General features: G+C 46.8%; 7 non-coding genes and 1 pseudogene across 7 annotated transcripts; all 8 read left to right on the top strand.

The window, feature by feature from the left end:
- Nucleotides 1–762: 762 nt before the first annotated feature.
- Nucleotides 763–953, top strand: LOC130311543 (U2 spliceosomal RNA). The gene has a single exon (XR_008859879.1). It is a non-coding gene; the product is annotated as a U2 spliceosomal RNA (small nuclear RNA).
- A 2,097-nt stretch (nt 954–3,050) lies between these two features.
- On the top strand, nt 3,051–3,241 carry LOC130311542 (U2 spliceosomal RNA). Its single transcript, XR_008859878.1, has one exon. It is a non-coding gene; the product is annotated as a U2 spliceosomal RNA (small nuclear RNA).
- Nucleotides 3,242–5,330: 2,089 nt separating this feature from the next.
- LOC130311541 (U2 spliceosomal RNA) lies at nt 5,331–5,521 on the top strand. The gene has a single exon (XR_008859877.1). It is a non-coding gene; the product is annotated as a U2 spliceosomal RNA (small nuclear RNA).
- A 2,090-nt stretch (nt 5,522–7,611) lies between these two features.
- On the top strand, nt 7,612–7,802 carry LOC130311539 (U2 spliceosomal RNA). The gene has a single exon (XR_008859875.1). It is a non-coding gene; the product is annotated as a U2 spliceosomal RNA (small nuclear RNA).
- Nucleotides 7,803–9,888: 2,086 nt separating this feature from the next.
- Nucleotides 9,889–10,079, top strand: LOC130311538 (U2 spliceosomal RNA). Its single transcript, XR_008859874.1, has one exon. It is a non-coding gene; the product is annotated as a U2 spliceosomal RNA (small nuclear RNA).
- Nucleotides 10,080–12,179: 2,100 nt separating this feature from the next.
- On the top strand, nt 12,180–12,370 carry LOC130311537 (U2 spliceosomal RNA). Its single transcript, XR_008859873.1, has one exon. It is a non-coding gene; the product is annotated as a U2 spliceosomal RNA (small nuclear RNA).
- A 2,100-nt stretch (nt 12,371–14,470) lies between these two features.
- LOC130311561 (U2 spliceosomal RNA) lies at nt 14,471–14,630 on the top strand (annotated as a pseudogene).
- Nucleotides 14,631–15,322: 692 nt separating this feature from the next.
- On the top strand, nt 15,323–15,515 carry LOC130311556 (U2 spliceosomal RNA). Its single transcript, XR_008859890.1, has one exon. It is a non-coding gene; the product is annotated as a U2 spliceosomal RNA (small nuclear RNA).
- Nucleotides 15,516–15,617: the final 102 nt, after the last annotated feature.

Here is a 15,617-nt window from a genome sequence, read left to right as displayed (position 1 = left end):
TGACATCACTAGGTGTAAACAACATCTCTCCTTTGCTGTGTATGTGACTATGGAGCTGTTTGGTGATGTCGTCTATTACGGCCTTCATAGAAGCAACAGGAGATTGTTGCATCCATCTTGAACCCTCAGAACTACAGTGCTATGATGTCACTCACTTCCACAGGCCTTGCAGAGTGTAAACAACAACAACCCAGCTTTGTTGTGTATGTAACCATAGGGATTTGTGATGTCACCTAGAACCTTCACAGCAGCGACAGCTTTATGAGGAGCATCAGCACTGCTCTGCCTGAGCAGAACCATCACCGCCATAGGTTGTCAAATAACCCGGATTTAACCCACACAGGTAAGTCCAATGGGGTGCAGGCATGTCCTCTATGCTTACAGCTTCCCGTGGGTGTTGGTTTGATACCGTTTGGGGACAGCCAAGGAGGCATCTGCAGGCAACAAAGGTAGGTGTGTGCTTGTGTGTGTGTTTCCTATGCAGATCCTAAGCCCAGTGTCACATGCAAGTAGGAGGAGTAAGAAGGGTTCCTGGCAAATCCGGGTTATGGATTGCATTTAAAAAGGCCCCGTGGGAGTGCAATGGGCCCCTGTCTTGCTGCTTAGCAATAATGGTATGGGTTTAGGTTCTGCTGTGTGTACTGGTGGTTGACTGCCCCCCAGCCCAGAGTGTGCATGGAAAATTGTCTGGCAGCCTCCCTGACAGCAAGCAGTGATAGTGCCCATGAAGGGGACCTTGTTGGGCCCGCCCCTTTCACGGTTATCGCTTCTCGGCCTTTTGGCTAAGATCAAGTGTAGTATCTGTTCTTATCAGTTTAATATCTGATACGTCCCCTATCTGGGGACCATATATTAAATGGATTTTTGAGAACGGGGGCCGATTTCGAAGCTTGCTTCCGTCGCCCTATGCATTGACCCGATATGGCAGTATCTTCGGGTACAGTGCACCACCCCCTTACAGGGTTAAAAAGAAAGATTCCTACTTTCATTGCTACCTGCTTGCTGGCTAGCCAGCTAGCCAGCCCTGTGGGCCTTGCTGCTGCTGCAGCCAAAAAACAAAAGGTGGTGCTGCTGCTGCTTCTGCTGCTTCTGCTTCTGCTTGTGTCTGGCCCCTGTTGGAGCGTCCAGGCACAGGACTTCTGCTGCTGCTGACTAAATGGCCTCCTTAATTGGATCATTTGAGTAGCCAGCACACCTGTGCAGGTAGGGCATGACATGATAGGCAGCTGCCTTGATAGCGGGTGGGTGCTGAATGTTCCTAATTGACAAAATAAGATTAATGCTTATGAAGAAATATAAAATCTCATCCCTTCCCCAATATCGCGCCACACCCCTACCCCTTAATTCCCTGGTTGAACGTGATGGACATATGTCTTTTTTCGACCGTACTAACTATGTAACTATGTAACATAACATGGGGGGGGGGGGGGGGTCTCCTGGCTGTTCACACAGGTGTGTCATTGCTGTACATTGACCATGCATTGCTTCTGTGGTATTGCAAAGGCAAAGACAAATGCTTCCAGCCATCCATTGCACTAATGGATTGGTCATCAGCTGGCTGTCTATGTCCCGCATCAATATAGACCAAAGTACAGAGGGTTAGGCTATGCTATTGTGCACCTACCTGATGCATCAGAAGGTGCGAGGCCCTTGCTAAATTCTGTGCACAGACTTTGAGATCTATGCTTTAGACTGTATCTAAACCTGCTCCAACATGGACTGACATTCTGGCCTACTTTCAGCCGATGCGACTTGTCTGTCGCTGAACAGTCGCTTTTTATGTATTCAGCACCTATGTATAATGTTGTAAAAATGCTCTAGAAGCTAAAGTCGCAGAAATGTCACACATATTTGGCCTGCAACTTTCTGTGCGACAAATTCAGACAGGAAAAATCAGTATAAATCCTTAGAAAATTATCCCCCAGTGTCTCCATCTGCTGGCGGTATTGAATAAGCATTGCTGCACTGATGGGGTATGCATTAGACGAAAAAAAAGAAGAAAAAGAAGAATAATACGCCCAGAAAAGAGGCGAAAAGGAGAAAAACGTAAAAAAACGTGAAAAAAAAGTAAGAGGAAGAGAAGGGAAAAAAAGGTGGAAATGGGTTTAAAAGTGATTTCGGCGGAGAAATATATATATATATATATATATATATATATATATATATATATATATATATGCGCACACACACACATAGATATAAACGTATTCTCCGTTGAGATATTGCAGCCGCTGCTGTGTCCAGGCCCAGGAGCCTTAGCACTGTGCTGTGATGTCACTCAATACCACTGACATCACTAGGTGTAAACAACATCTCTCCTTTGCTGTGTATGTGACTATGGAGCTGTTTGGTGATGTCGTCTATTACGGCCTTCATAGAAGCAACAGGAGATTGTTGCATCCATCTTGAACCCTCAGAACTACAGTGCTATGATGTCACTCACTTCCACAGGCCTTGCAGAGTGTAAACAACAACAACCCAGCTTTGTTGTGTATGTAACCATAGGGATTTGTGATGTCACCTAGAACCTTCACAGCAGCGACAGCTTTATGAGGAGCATCAGCACTGCTCTGCCTGAGCAGAACCATCACCGCCATAGGTTGTCAAATAACCCGGATTTAACCCACACAGGTAAGTCCAATGGGGTGCAGGCATGTCCTCTATGCTTACAGCTTCCCGTGGGTGTTGGTTTGATACCGTTTGGGGACAGCCAAGGAGGCATCTGCAGGCAACAAAGGTAGGTGTGTGCTTGTGTGTGTGTTTCCTATGCAGATCCTAAGCCCAGTGTCACATGCAAGTAGGAGGAGTAAGAAGGGTTCCTGGCAAATCCGGGTTATGGATTGCATTTAAAAAGGCCCCGTGGGAGTGCAATGGGCCCCTGTCTTGCTGCTTAGCAATAATGGTATGGGTTTAGGTTCTGCTGTGTGTACTGGTGGTTGACTGCCCCCCAGCCCAGAGTGTGCATGGAAAATTGTCTGGCAGCCTCCCTGACAGCAAGCAGTGATAGTGCCCATGAAGGGGACCTTGTTGGGCCCGCCCCTTTCACGGTTATCGCTTCTCGGCCTTTTGGCTAAGATCAAGTGTAGTATCTGTTCTTATCAGTTTAATATCTGATACGTCCCCTATCTGGGGACCATATATTAAATGGATTTTTGAGAACGGGGGCCGATTTCGAAGCTTGCTTCCGTCGCCCTATGCATTGACCCGATATGGCAGTATCTTCGGGTACAGTGCACCACCCCCTTACAGGGTTAAAAAGAAAGATTCCTACTTTCATTGCTACCTGCTTGCTGGCTAGCCAGCTAGCCAGCCCTGTGGGCCTTGCTGCTGCTGCAGCCAAAAAACAAAAGGTGGTGCTGCTGCTGCTTCTGCTGCTTCTGCTTCTGCTTGTGTCTGGCCCCTGTTGGAGCGTCCAGGCACAGGACTTCTGCTGCTGCTGACTAAATGGCCTCCTTAATTGGATCATTTGAGTAGCCAGCACACCTGTGCAGGTAGGGCATGACATGATAGGCAGCTGCCTTGATAGCGGGTGGGTGCTGAATGTTCCTAATTGACAAAATAAGATTAATGCTTATGAAGAAATATAAAATCTCATCCCTTCCCCAATATCGCGCCACACCCCTACCCCTTAATTCCCTGGTTGAACGTGATGGACATATGTCTTTTTTCGACCGTACTAACTATGTAACTATGTAACATAACATGGGGGGGGGGGGGGGGTCTCCTGGCTGTTCACACAGGTGTGTCATTGCTGTACATTGACCATGCATTGCTTCTGTGGTATTGCAAAGGCAAAGACAAATGCTTCCAGCCATCCATTGCACTAATGGATTGGTCATCAGCTGGCTGTCTATGTCCCGCATCAATATAGACCAAAGTACAGAGGGTTAGGCTATGCTATTGTGCACCTACCTGATGCATCAGAAGGTGCGAGGCCCTTGCTAAATTCTGTGCACAGACTTTGAGATCTATGCTTTAGACTGTATCTAAACCTGCTCCAACATGGACTGACATTCTGGCCTACTTTCAGCCGATGCGACTTGTCTGTCGCTGAACAGTCGCTTTTTATGTATTCAGCACCTATGTATAATGTTGTAAAAATGCTCTAGAAGCTAAAGTCGCAGAAATGTCACACATATTTGGCCTGCAACTTTCTGTGCGACAAATTCAGACAGGAAAAATCAGTATAAATCCTTAGAAAATTATCCCCCAGTGTCTCCATCTGCTGGCGGTATTGAATAAGCATTGCTGCACTGATGGGGTATGCATTAGACGAAAAAAAAGAAGAAAAAGAAGAATAATACGCCCAGAAAAGAGGCGAAAAGGAGAAAAACGTAAAAAAACGTGAAAAAAAAGTAAGAGGAAGAGAAGGGAAAAAAAGGTGGAAATGGGTTTAAAAGTGATTTCGGCGGAGAAATATATATATATATATATATATATATATATATATATATATATGCGCACACACACACATAGATATAAACGTATTCTCCGTTGAGATATTGCAGCCGCTGCTGTGTCCAGGCCCAGGAGCCTTAGCACTGTGCTGTGATGTCACTCAATACCACTGACATCACTAGGTGTAAACAACATCTCTCCTTTGCTGTGTATGTGACTATGGAGCTGTTTGGTGATGTCGTCTATTACGGCCTTCATAGAAGCAACAGGAGATTGTTGCATCCATCTTGAACCCTCAGAACTACAGTGCTATGATGTCACTCACTTCCACAGGCCTTGCAGAGTGTAAACAACAACAACCCAGCTTTGTTGTGTATGTAACCATAGGGATTTGTGATGTCACCTAGAACCTTCACAGCAGCGACAGCTTTATGAGGAGCATCAGCACTGCTCTGCCTGAGCAGAACCATCACCGCCATAGGTTGTCAAATAACCCGGATTTAACCCACACAGGTAAGTCCAATGGGGTGCAGGCATGTCCTCTATGCTTACAGCTTCCCGTGGGTGTTGGTTTGATACCGTTTGGGGACAGCCAAGGAGGCATCTGCAGGCAACAAAGGTAGGTGTGTGCTTGTGTGTGTGTTTCCTATGCAGATCCTAAGCCCAGTGTCACATGCAAGTAGGAGGAGTAAGAAGGGTTCCTGGCAAATCCGGGTTATGGATTGCATTTAAAAAGGCCCCGTGGGAGTGCAATGGGCCCCTGTCTTGCTGCTTAGCAATAATGGTATGGGTTTAGGTTCTGCTGTGTGTACTGGTGGTTGACTGCCCCCCAGCCCAGAGTGTGCATGGAAAATTGTCTGGCAGCCTCCCTGACAGCAAGCAGTGATAGTGCCCATGAAGGGGACCTTGTTGGGCCCGCCCCTTTCACGGTTATCGCTTCTCGGCCTTTTGGCTAAGATCAAGTGTAGTATCTGTTCTTATCAGTTTAATATCTGATACGTCCCCTATCTGGGGACCATATATTAAATGGATTTTTGAGAACGGGGGCCGATTTCGAAGCTTGCTTCCGTCGCCCTATGCATTGACCCGATATGGCAGTATCTTCGGGTACAGTGCACCACCCCCTTACAGGGTTAAAAAGAAAGATTCCTACTTTCATTGCTACCTGCTTGCTGGCTAGCCAGCTAGCCAGCCCTGTGGGCCTTGCTGCTGCTGCAGCCAAAAAACAAAAGGTGGTGCTGCTGCTGCTTCTGCTGCTTCTGCTTCTGCTTGTGTCTGGCCCCTGTTGGAGCGTCCAGGCACAGGACTTCTGCTGCTGCTGACTAAATGGCCTCCTTAATTGGATCATTTGAGTAGCCAGCACACCTGTGCAGGTAGGGCATGACATGATAGGCAGCTGCCTTGATAGCGGGTGGGTGCTGAATGTTCCTAATTGACAAAATAAGATTAATGCTTATGAAGAAATATAAAATCTCATCCCTTCCCCAATATCGCGCCACACCCCTACCCCTTAATTCCCTGGTTGAACGTGATGGACATATGTCTTTTTTCGACCGTACTAACTATGTAACTATGTAACATAACATGGGGGGGGGGGGGGGGGTCTCCTGGCTGTTCACACAGGTGTGTCATTGCTGTACATTGACCATGCATTGCTTCTGTGGTATTGCAAAGGCAAAGACAAATGCTTCCAGCCATCCATTGCACTAATGGATTGGTCATCAGCTGGCTGTCTATGTCCCGCATCAATATAGACCAAAGTACAGAGGGTTAGGCTATGCTATTGTGCACCTACCTGATGCATCAGAAGGTGCGAGGCCCTTGCTAAATTCTGTGCACAGACTTTGAGATCTATGCTTTAGACTGTATCTAAACCTGCTCCAACATGGACTGACATTCTGGCCTACTTTCAGCCGATGCGACTTGTCTGTCGCTGAACAGTCGCTTTTTATGTATTCAGCACCTATGTATAATGTTGTAAAAATGCTCTAGAAGCTAAAGTCGCAGAAATGTCACACATATTTGGCCTGCAACTTTCTGTGCGACAAATTCAGACAGGAAAAATCAGTATAAATCCTTAGAAAATTATCCCCCAGTGTCTCCATCTGCTGGCGGTATTGAATAAGCATTGCTGCACTGATGGGGTATGCATTAGACGAAAAAAAAGAAGAAAAAGAAGAATAATACGCCCAGAAAAGAGGCGAAAAGGAGAAAAACGTAAAAAAACGTGAAAAAAAAGTAAGAGGAAGAGAAGGGAAAAAAAGGTGGAAATGGGTTTAAAAGTGATTTCGGCGGAGAAATATATATATATATATATATATATATATATATATATATATATGCGCACACACACACATAGATATAAACGTATTCTCCGTTGAGATATTGCAGCCGCTGCTGTGTCCAGGCCCAGGAGCCTTAGCACTGTGCTGTGATGTCACTCAATACCACTGACATCACTAGGTGTAAACAACATCTCTCCTTTGCTGTGTATGTGACTATGGAGCTGTTTGGTGATGTCGTCTATTACGGCCTTCATAAAAGCAACAGGAGATTGTTGCATCCATCTTGAACCCTCAGAACTACAGTGCTATGATGTCACTCACTTCCACAGGCCTTGCAGAGTGTAAACAACAACAACCCAGCTTTGTTGTGTATGTAACCATAGGGATTTGTGATGTCACCTAGAACCTTCACAGCAGCGACAGCTTTATGAGGAGCATCAGCACTGCTCTGCCTGAGCAGAACCATCACCGCCATAGGTTGTCAAATAACCCGGATTTAACCCACACAGGTAAGTCCAATGGGGTGCAGGCATGTCCTCTATGCTTACAGCTTCCCGTGGGTGTTGGTTTGATACCGTTTGGGGACAGCCAAGGAGGCATCTGCAGGCAACAAAGGTAGGTGTGTGCTTGTGTGTGTGTTTCCTATGCAGATCCTAAGCCCAGTGTCACATGCAAGTAGGAGGAGTAAGAAGGGTTCCTGGCAAATCCGGGTTATGGATTGCATTTAAAAAGGCCCCGTGGGAGTGCAATGGGCCCCTGTCTTGCTGCTTAGCAATAATGGTATGGGTTTAGGTTCTGCTGTGTGTACTGGTGGTTGACTGCCCCCCAGCCCAGAGTGTGCATGGAAAATTGTCTGGCAGCCTCCCTGACAGCAAGCAGTGATAGTGCCCATGAAGGGGACCTTGTTGGGCCCGCCCCTTTCACGGTTATCGCTTCTCGGCCTTTTGGCTAAGATCAAGTGTAGTATCTGTTCTTATCAGTTTAATATCTGATACGTCCCCTATCTGGGGACCATATATTAAATGGATTTTTGAGAACGGGGGCCGATTTCGAAGCTTGCTTCCGTCGCCCTATGCATTGACCCGATATGGCAGTATCTTCGGGTACAGTGCACCACCCCCTTACAGGGTTAAAAAGAAAGATTCCTACTTTCATTGCTACCTGCTTGCTGGCTAGCCAGCTAGCCAGCCCTGTGGGCCTTGCTGCTGCTGCAGCCAAAAAACAAAAGGTGGTGCTGCTGCTGCTTCTGCTGCTTCTGCTTCTGCTTGTGTCTGGCCCCTGTTGGAGCGTCCAGGCACAGGACTTCTGCTGCTGCTGACTAAATGGCCTCCTTAATTGGATCATTTGAGTAGCCAGCACACCTGTGCAGGTAGGGCATGACATGATAGGCAGCTGCCTTGATAGCGGGTGGGTGCTGAATGTTCCTAATTGACAAAATAAGATTAATGCTTATGAAGAAATATAAAATCTCATCCCTTCCCCAATATCGCGCCACACCCCTACCCCTTAATTCCCTGGTTGAACGTGATGGACATATATCTTTTTTCGACCGTACTAACTATGTAACTATGTAACATAACATGGGGGGGGGGGGGGGGTCTCCTGGCTGTTCACACAGGTGTGTCATTGCTGTACATTGACCATGCATTGCTTCTGTGGTATTGCAAAGGCAAAGACAAATGCTTCCAGCCATCCATTGCACTAATGGATTGGTCATCAGCTGGCTGTCTATGTCCCGCATCAATATAGACCAAAGTACAGAGGGTTAGGCTATGCTATTGTGCACCTACCTGATGCATCAGAAGGTGCGAGGCCCTTGCTAAATTCTGTGCACAGACTTTGAGATCTATGCTTTAGACTGTATCTAAACCTGCTCCAACATGGACTGACATTCTGGCCTACTTTCAGCCGATGCGACTTGTCTGTCGCTGAACAGTCGCTTTTTATGTATTCAGCACCTATGTATAATGTTGTAAAAATGCTCTAGAAGCTAAAGTCGCAGAAATGTCACACATATTTGGCCTGCAACTTTCTGTGCGACAAATTCAGACAGGAAAAATCAGTATAAATCCTTAGAAAATTATCCACCAGTGTCTCCATCTGCTGGCGGTATTGAATAAGCATTGCTGCACTGATGGGGTATGCATTAGACGAAAAAAAAGAAGAAAAAGAAGAATAATACGCCCAGAAAAGAGGCGAAAAGGAGAAAAACGTAAAAAAACGTGGAAAAAAAAGTAAGAGGAAGAGAAGGGAAAAAAAGGTGGAAATGGGTTTAAAAGTGATTTCGGCGGAGAAATATATATATATATATATATATATATATATATATATATGCGCACACACACACATAGATATAAACGTATTCTCCGTTGAGATATTGCAGCCGCTGCTGTGTCCAGGCCCAGGAGCCTTAGCACTGTGCTGTGATGTCACTCAATACCACTGACATCACTAGGTGTAAACAACATCTCTCCTTTGCTGTGTATGTGACTATGGAGCTGTTTGGTGATGTCGTCTATTACGGCCTTCATAGAAGCAACAGGAGATTGTTGCATCCATCTTGAACCCTCAGAACTACAGTGCTATGATGTCACTCACTTCCACAGGCCTTGCAGAGTGTAAACAACAACAACCCAGCTTTGTTGTGTATGTAACCAAAGGGATTTGTGATGTCACCTAGAACCTTCACAGCAGCGACAGCTTTATGAGGAGCATCAGCACTGCTCTGCCTGAGCAGAACCATCACCGCCATAGGTTGTCAAATAACCCGGATTTAACCCACACAGGTAAGTCCAATGGGGTGCAGGCATGTCCTCTATGCTTACAGCTTCCCGTGGGTGTTGGTTTGATACCGTTTGGGGACAGCCAAGGAGGCATCTGCAGGCAACAAAGGTAGGTGTGTGCTTGTGTGTGTGTTTCCTATGCAGATCCTAAGCCCAGTGTCACATGCAAGTAGGAGGAGTAAGAAGGGTTCCTGGCAAATCCGGGTTATGGATTGCATTTAAAAAGGCCCCGTGGGAGTGCAATGGGCCCCTGTCTTGCTGCTTAGCAATAATGGTATGGGTTTAGGTTCTGCTGTGTGTACTGGTGGTTGACTGCCCCCCAGCCCAGAGTGTGCATGGAAAATTGTCTGGCAGCCTCCCTGACAGCAAGCAGTGATAGTGCCCATGAAGGGGACCTTGTTGGGCCCGCCCCTTTCACGGTTATCGCTTCTCGGCCTTTTGGCTAAGATCAAGTGTAGTATCTGTTCTTATCAGTTTAATATCTGATACGTCCCCTATCTGGGGACCATATATTAAATGGATTTTTGAGAACGGGGGCCGATTTCGAAGCTTGCTTCCGTCGCCCTATGCATTGACCCGATATGGCAGTATCTTCGGGTACAGTGCACCACCCCCTTACAGGGTTAAAAAGAAAGATTCCTACTTTCATTGCTACCTGCTTGCTGGCTAGCCAGCTAGCCAGCCCTGTGGGCCTTGCTGCTGCTGCAGCCAAAAAACAAAAGGTGGTGCTGCTGCTGCTTCTGCTGCTTCTGCTTCTGCTTGTGTCTGGCCCCTGTTGGAGCGTCCAGGCACAGGACTTCTGCTGCTGCTGACTAAATGGCCTCCTTAATTGGATCATTTGAGTAGCCAGCACACCTGTGCAGGTAGGGCATGACATGATAGGCAGCTGCCTTGATAGCGGGTGGGTGCTGAATGTTCCTAATTGACAAAATAAGATTAATGCTTATGAAGAAATATAAAATCTCATCCCTTCCCCAATATCGCGCCACACCCCTACCCCTTAATTCCCTGGTTGAACGTGATGGACATATGTCTTTTTTCGACCGTACTAACTATGTAACTATGTAACATAACATGGGGGGGGGGGGGGGGGGGGGTCTCCTGGCTGTTCACACAGGTGTGTCATTGCTGTACATTGACCATGCATTGCTTCTGTGGTATTGCAAAGGCAAAGACAAATGCTTCCAGCCATCCATTGCACTAATGGATTGGTCATCAGCTGGCTGTCTATGTCCCGCATCAATATAGACCAAAGTACAGAGGGTTAGGCTATGCTATTGTGCACCTACCTGATGCATCAGAAGGTGCGAGGCCCTTGCTAAATTCTGTGCACAGACTTTGAGATCTATGCTTTAGACTGTATCTAAACCTGCTCCAACATGGACTGACATTCTGGCCTACTTTCAGCCGATGCGACTTGTCTGTCGCTGAACAGTCGCTTTTTATGTATTCAGCACCTATGTATAATGTTGTAAAAATGCTCTAGAAGCTAAAGTCGCAGAAATGTCACACATATTTGGCCTGCAACTTTCTGTGCGACAAATTCAGACAGGAAAAATCAGTATAAATCCTTAGAAAATTATCCCCCAGTGTCTCCATCTGCTGGCGGTATTGAATAAGCATTGCTGCACTGATGGGGTATGCATTAGACGAAAAAAAAGAAGAAAAAGAAGAATAATACGCCCAGAAAAGAGGCGAAAAGGAGAAAAACGTAAAAAAACGTGAAAAAAAAGTAAGAGGAAGAGAAGGGAAAAAAAGGTGGAAATGGGTTTAAAAGTGATTTCGGCGGAGAAATATATATATATATATATATATATATATATATATATATATATATATATGCGCACACACACACATAGATATAAACGTATTCTCCGTTGAGATATTGCAGCCGCTGCTGTGTCCAGGCCCAGGAGCCTTAGCACTGTGCTGTGATGTCACTCAATACCACTGACATCACTAGGTGTAAACAACATCTCTCCTTTGCTGTGTATGTGACTATGGAGCTGTTTGGTGATGTCGTCTATTACGGCCTTCATAGAAGCAACAGGAGATTGTTGCATCCATCTTGAACCCTCAGAACTACAGTGCTATGATGTCACTCACTTCCACAGGCCTTGCAGAGTGTAAACAACAACAACCCAGCTTTGTTGTGTATGTAACCATAGGGATTTGTGATGTCACCTAGAACCTTCACAGCAGCGACAGCTTTATGTGGAGCATCAGCACTGCTCTGCCTGAGCAGAACCATCACCGCCATAGGTTGTCAAATAACCCGGATTTAACCCACACAGGTAAGTCCAATGGGGTGCAGGCATGTCCTCTATGCTTACAGCTTCCCGTGGGTGTTGGTTTGATACCGTTTGGGGACAGCCAAGGAGGCATCTGCAGGCAACAAAGGTAGGTGTGTGCTTGTGTGTGTGTTTCCTATGCAGATCCTAAGCCCAGTGTCACATGCAAGTAGGAGGAGTAAGAAGGGTTCCTGGCAAATCCGGGTTATGGATTGCATTTAAAAAGGCCCCGTGGGAGTGCAATGGGCCCCTGTCTTGCTGCTTAGCAATAATGGTATGGGTTTAGGTTCTGCTGTGTGTACTGGTGGTTGACTGCCCCCCAGCCCAGAGTGTGCATGGAAAATTGTCTGGCAGCCTCCCTGACAGCAAGCAGTGATAGTGCCCATGAAAGGGACCTTGTTGGGCCCGCCCCTTTCACGGTTATCGCTTCTCGGCCTTTTGGCTAAGATCAAGTGTAGTATCTGTTCTTATCAGTTTAATATCTGATACGTCCCCTATCTGGGGACCATATATTAAATGGATTTTTGAGAACGGGGGCCGATTTCGAAGCTTGCTTCCGTCGCCCTATGCATTGACCCGATATGGCAGTATCTTCGGGTACAGTGCACCACCCCCTTACAGGGTTAAAAAGAAAGATTCCTACTTTCATTGCTACCTGCTTGCTGGCTAGCCAGCTAGCCAGCCCTGTGGGCCTTGCTGCTTCTGCAGCCAAAAAACAAAAGGTGGTGCTGCTGCTGCTTCTGCTGCTTCTGCTTGTGTCTGGCCCCTGTTGGAGCGTCCAGGCACAGGACTTCTGCTGCTGCTGACTAAATGGCCTCCTTAATTGGATCATTTGAGTAGCCAGCACACCTGTGCAGGTAGGGCATGACATGATAGGCAGCTGCCTTGATAGCGGGTGGGTGCTGAATGTTCCTAATTGACAAAATAAGATTAATGCTTATGAAGAAATATAAAATCTCATCCCTTCCCCAATATCGCGCCACACCCCTACCCCCTTAATTCCCTGGTTGAACGTGATGGACATATGTCTTTTTTCGACCGTACTAACTATGTAACTATGTAACATAACATGGGGGGGGGGGGGGGGGGGGGGTCTCCTGGCTGTTCACACAGGTGTGTCATTGCTGTACATTGACCATGCATTGCTTCTGTGGTATTGCAAAGGCAAAGACAAATGCTTCCAGCCATCCATTGCACTAATGGATTGGTCATCAGCTGGCTGTCTATGTCCCGCATCAATATAGACCAAAGTACAGAGGGTTAGGCTATGCTATTGTGCACCTACCTGATGCATCAGAAGGTGCGAGGCCCTTGCTAAATTCTGTGCACAGACTTTGAGATCTATGCTTTAGACTGTATCTAAACCTGCTCCAACATGGACTGACATTCTGGCCTACTTTCAGCCGATGCGACTTGTCTGTCGCTGAACAGTCGCTTTTTATGTATTCAGCACCTATGTATAATGTTGTAAAAATGCTCTAGAAGCTAAAGTCGCAGAAATGTCACACATATTTGGCCTGCAACTTTCTGTGCGACAAATTCAGACAGGAAAAATCAGTATAAATCCTTAGAAAATTATCCCCCAGTGTCTCCATCTGCTGGCGGTATTGAATAAGCATTGCTGCACTGATGGGGTATGCATTAGACGAAAAAAAAGAAGAAAAAGAAGAATAATACGCCCAGAAAAGAGGCGAAAAGGAGAAAAACGTAAAAAAACGTGAAAAAAAAGTAAGAGGAAGAGAAGGGAAAAAAAGGTGGAAATGGGTTTAAAAGTGATTTCGGCGGAGAAATATATATATATATATATATATATATATATATATATATATATATATATATTTGCGCACACACACACATAGATATAAACGTATTCTCCGTTGAGATATTGCAGCCGCTGCTGTGTCCAGGCCCAGGAGCCTTAGCACTGTGCTGTGATGTCACTCAATACCACTGACATCACTAGGTGTAAACAACATCTCTCCTTTGCTGTGTATGTGACTATGGAGCTGTTTGGTGATGTCGTCTATTACGGCCTTCATAGAAGCAACAGGAGATTGTTGCATCCATCTTGAACCCTCAGAACTACAGTGCTATGATGTCACTCACTTCCACAGGCCTTGCAGAGTGTAAACAACAACAACCCAGCTTTGTTGTGTATGTAACCATAGGGATTTGTGATGTCACCTAGAACCTTCACAGCAGCGACAGCTTTATGAGGAGCATCAGCACTGCTCTGCCTGAGCAGAACCATCACCGCCATAGGTTGTCAAATAACCCGGATTTAACCCACACAGGTAAGTCCAATGGGGTGCAGGCATGTCCTCTATGCTTACAGCTTCCCGTGGGTGTTGGTTTGATACCGTTTGGGGACAGCCAAGGAGGCATCTGCAGGCAACAAAGGTAGGTGTGTGCTTGTGTGTGTGTTTCCTATGCAGATCCTAAGCCCAGTGTCACATGCAAGTAGGAGGAGTAAGAAGGGTTCCTGGCAAATCCGGGTTATGGATTGCATTTAAAAAGGCCCCGTGGGAGTGCAATGGGCCCCTGTCTTGCTGCTTAGCAATAATGGTATGGGTTTAGGTTCTGCTGTGTGTACTGGTGGTTGACTGCCCCCCAGCCCAGAGTGTGCATGGAAAATTGTCTGGCAGCCTCCCTGACAGCAAGCAGTGATAGTGCCCATGAAGGGGACCTTGTTGGGCCCGCCCCTTTCACGGTTATCGCTTCTCGGCCTTTTGGCTAAGATCAAGTGTAGTATCTGTTCTTATCAGTTTTCATGCTGGTGGGGATGGGTGCTGCATGGAGGATGCAGGTGTACCAGGGCTTTCCGGGGCTGGTTCTGAGGAATCAGCTCGACGGCTGCCCCGATGTGACCTGTTCCCTCCGGGTCTCGCCATGAGGCTGAGAGGGTCTAGAGCCGAGGTACTTTTGTGCCTCGGGGAGTGGTGACCCCGAGGTGCCGAAACTCACTGGGAGAATAGGCTCACTGAGTTGAAGCACGGGCACCATAATCTCTTCACCTTGTGGCACTCACCTCTTGATTCCCGGCCTTCTGGCTAGGATCAGAGAAATTTTTATAGATCCGGCCGGATGTCCGGGCAGTATATCTGCACACATTCACTTATTTATTTATTTTTTGTCTCACTGTGTCACTTTTTGCGTGTTGTGTGTTCACAGGATTTGTCAGGATGCGGTAGCCCTTCTGGGTGTCCCTCCTGGCGGTCTAGGGGAGGTGTGTGTGGCCATTAGGTTCCGCACCTCCCTGCAAACACCCCGGGTACTCCTGCTTCGCAGGGTACCTACCGTAATCGGCTCTGCGGGCAGATACCTTGGCTAACGCCAAGGGGGATGCCGGGAGCATTTGTGGTCTCCTAGTAGCTTCGGCGAAAAGGGACATCGAACCTGGAACCTCGCAGGTACCTTTTGGTCCGGAGGCGAAGGGTAAGGTTTGTTGGGGGGCCTCTCTCCTATCGGAGAAGGGCTTGCGATAGACCGCATCCTTTGTGCACGTTTTTTTAGTGTAACACGTTTGCACTTTTTCTTGCACTTTGGGTGAATCGAAAGCACGTTCCTCGGCTTTAGATAAAAAAAAAAAAAAAAAAAAAAAAAAATCTGTTCTTATCAGTTTAATATCTGATACGTCCCCTATCTGGGGACCATATATTAAATGGATTTTTGAGAACGGGGGCCGATTTCGAAGCTTGCTTCCGTCGCCCTATGCATTGACCCGATATGGCAGTATCTTCGGGTACAGTGCACCACCCCCTTACAGGGTTAAAAAGAAAGATTCCTACTTTCATTGCTACCTGCTTGCTGGCTAGCCAGCTAGCCAGCCCTGTGGGCCTTGCTGCTGCTGCAGCCAAAAA

This window comes from Hyla sarda, unplaced genomic scaffold (genome assembly GCF_029499605.1).
Source record: "Hyla sarda isolate aHylSar1 unplaced genomic scaffold, aHylSar1.hap1 scaffold_1645, whole genome shotgun sequence".
Taxonomy (NCBI): Eukaryota; Metazoa; Chordata; class Amphibia; order Anura; family Hylidae; genus Hyla; species Hyla sarda.
The sequence above is the reverse complement of the archived record's forward strand: the minus strand, read 5'-3'. Positions and strand labels throughout refer to the sequence as shown.